Consider the following 4,053-nt stretch of genomic DNA (forward strand, 5'->3'; position numbering starts at 1 on the left):
GATTAATTTGATGATCGATTAATCTGTCGATTATTACTTCGATTAATCGATTAATAATCGGATAAAAGAGACAGACTACATTTCTATCCTATCCAGTATTTTATTGGAAAAAAAACAGCATACTGGCACCATACTTATTTTGATTATTGTTTCTCAGCTTTTTGTACATGTTGCAGTTTATAAATAAAGGTTTAGTAAAAAAAATAAAAAACAAACAAACCACTGCACATGCGCATAGCATAGATCCAACGAATCGAGGATTAAATTAATCGGCAACTATTTTAATAATCGATTAGTTGTTGCAGCCCTAGTTTAAAGTACACAATAAATCACATTTTTGTCTAGCCAGACGGTCATAATGCTTGCATGTATTTATATGATGATGTCATGAATATTACACGCGTCATGTGACCCCTTGTAGACGCTCTGAGAGGAAGCGATAATAACTTCCGTCCCACGATCAAAGCTGCGGGGCAACTTCTCATATCTGACTTCACAGCAAAGTGGAAATAAATATATATATATACATATATTAAAAAAAAAAGATCCATCAGCATCCCCCAAGTTGATTGTGGTCAACACAAATCAAAGCGTGGAAGAATAGAGATAAAGGACTTTGTGGCGCCGATTACCCCCCCGCCCCTCCGCCATGCCGGCGTCCCGCCTGGCGTCCCGTCGGCCTGCCCGACTGCCATCTCGCTCCGGGGGTAAAACGGCGGCACTGCCAAACGCTTCCTCTTTCTTGTCTTGTTCCATTGATCTACTTGAAGGCATCAAAGGCGGCGGGGCCACGCAGGAGTCCTTTCAAAGGCACGGGAATTTGAACATGCGAAGGAGGCAATTTCCATCATCTAATTCCTGCACAAAGTATCACATGACTCTTTTTCCTCAAGCTCTTTATTTAATTTGCTCCCACTGGGCGCCGTTACCATAGTCACAGTCAGTGGGAGGACTGCTGTATTAGCATAGGGCCGCAATTATTCCTGCACTTTAAAGACTTTGTACTCGTCTATTGCCGGTGACATCACAAGCATGGTGCTCTTAGGGTATTTTAACGCAGTCTTTCTTAAAGGGCCCACAAACAAAATATCTGTTTCCGTGTGGGCCACAGCGCTACTCAGTAGTAATACACTTTTCCACCACTTGTGGCAGTAATGACAATATCAAAGAGAGGAAGTCTGGAGCTAAAGTCATAGAGAAGTTTCTCAAGGGCAAAAATTATGACTAAAGTGATGAAGCTGTATTTTAATTTCCCCTTACATTTTATTGAAAGTTTATTTAAACATGTATATTACTAATATTCATCAACTTAGTTAGAATGTGTTTATTTTAGCACTGAGTCATTGTATGTAAATGTATTTTGCATCATTTTTTATGAGTCCATTCTTTTGCAGTATATTTGATTAGTATATATTGGACCACATTGAATGGTGGGGCCACCTTAAATGACTTGACGGACCACTTTAATTGACTTGGTGGACCGCATTGAATGATATGCCGGGGCCACATTAAATGATCTGATGGACCACATTCATTGACTTAGTTGAATGACATGGCAGGCCATTTTAAAGGATGTGGTAGACCACATTAAATGACTTGGTGGACCACGTTGAATGATATGGCGGGGCAGCTTAAACGATGTGGCAGACCACGTTAAATGACTTGGTGGACCACGTTGAATGATATGGCGGGGCCACATTAAATAACGTGGTTGGACCACATTAAATGAAGTGACGGACCACGTTAAATGACTTGGTGGACTACACTGGATGACATGGTGAGGCCACGTTAAATGAAGTGATGGATGTTAGGCACATTGGAAGGACGTATTGACTTCCTCCAACAGCTATGTTATAAATATATATATATATATATATATATATATATATATATATATATATATATATATATATACATATGAAAATACATATATATATATATATATACATATAAATATACATATAAATACATTTAATTACATATATATGTGTATATATATATATATATATATATATATATATACACATATAAATATACATATAAATATACATATAAATACATATAAAAATACATATACATACAGATACATATAATTATAAATACATATAAATATACATATACATACATTTAAATACGTATATACAGTTTATACATATAAATACCTATAAATATACATATACATACAGATACATATACATATAATTATAAATACATATAAATATACATATACATACATTTAAATACATATATACAGTTTATACATATACATACCTATAAATACAGATAAATATACATATACATACATATAAATACAGATAAATATACATTTAAATATACATATAATTATAAATACATTTAAATACATATATATATATATATACATATATATATATATATATATATATATATATATATATATATATATATATATATATATATATATATATGTATACTGTATATATATATATATATATATATATATATATATATATATATATATATATATATATATATATATATATATATATACTGTATATACACATATAAATATGTTTATATATACATTTAAATATACATATAATTATAAATACATATAAATACATTTAAATACATATATATATATATATACTGTATATACACATATAAATACGTTTAAATACATATATATATAAATATACATATAAATACATTTAAATACATATAAATACATATATACAGTATATACATATTAATACAGATAAATATACATATACATACATATAAATACAGATAAATATACATTTAAATATGCATATAATTATAAATATGCATATAAATATATATCATCCAGTTCTCAGTTTTCAACTGTGAAGCTGGATCACGTGGTCTGGCATCCATTCCAAGGCCAAAGACGAACACGTATGAGTGGCTTCTTGCGGAGATCAATTTGCGAGATGAAGACTCGGCGGTAAATAAATGCATTAATCCCACATATTGTCCTTGAGATTTATTCAGCCGGCGGAGAGTGGAAGCTAATTAAGATGGCGGCGAGGGATGCTCCTGACGTGCGCACACTCCGACAGAGTGGCGCTACACAAGACTCAAGATAAGTGGATCTGATTGAAATAAGTCAATTCATCCTCAAAGTTCATATCTCCTACTAGTGGACACACGGATTATTGTCACAACTTGAAAAGGAACATCCCAACTGACAATAACCGCCATTTTTTTTTGTCTTGGTGATCCTCTTACACGCCTTGGCTGGCCCCGTGTGTTTGCCAACAGCCTTGTGTTAATATTGCTCCACTTGATAAGAGGATTTCTTCCCTCTGACACTCAAATATTGACTGCGCTTTATTTTATTTATGATCTAATATTGAACCTTGCTATCAGACATGAGAACATTCTGACTGCTCCATATTGTGTCCTTCAAAATATTCTTCAAGTATCGCAGGAGTACAAACCCCCAAAAGCAGTGAAGTTGTCACGTTGTGTAAATGGTCAATAAAAAGAGAATACAACTAAACCTTTTCAACTTATATTCAATTGAATAGACTGCAAAGACAAGATATTTCATGTTCACACTGAGAAACTTCGTTTTTTTCTGCAAATAATCATGAACTTACAATTTAATGGCAGCAACACATTGCAAAAAAGGGCATTTTTACCAGTGTGTTACATGGCCTTTCCTTTTAACAACACTCAGTAAAGGTTTGGGAACTGAGGAGACACATTTTTGAAGTGGAATTCTTTCCCATTCTTGCTTGATGTACAGCTTAAGTTGTTCAACAGTCTCCCTTCTCATATTTTAACCTTCATAATGTGCCACACATTTTATTTGACTATGAAGCCACGCTGTTGTAACACGTGGCTTGGCATTGTCTTGCTGAAATAAGCAGGGGCGTCCATGATAACATTGCTTGGATGGCAACATATGTTGCTCCAAAAGCTGTATGTACCTTTCAGCATTAATGGTGCCTTCACAGATGTGTAAGTTACCCATGCTTTGGCCACTAATACACCCCCATACCATCACACATGCTGCCTTTTACACTTTCACCCTAGAACAGTCCG

The sequence above is a fragment of the Entelurus aequoreus genome, linkage group LG07, assembly GCF_033978785.1.
Source record: "Entelurus aequoreus isolate RoL-2023_Sb linkage group LG07, RoL_Eaeq_v1.1, whole genome shotgun sequence".
NCBI classification, from domain to species: domain Eukaryota; kingdom Metazoa; phylum Chordata; class Actinopteri; order Syngnathiformes; family Syngnathidae; genus Entelurus; species Entelurus aequoreus.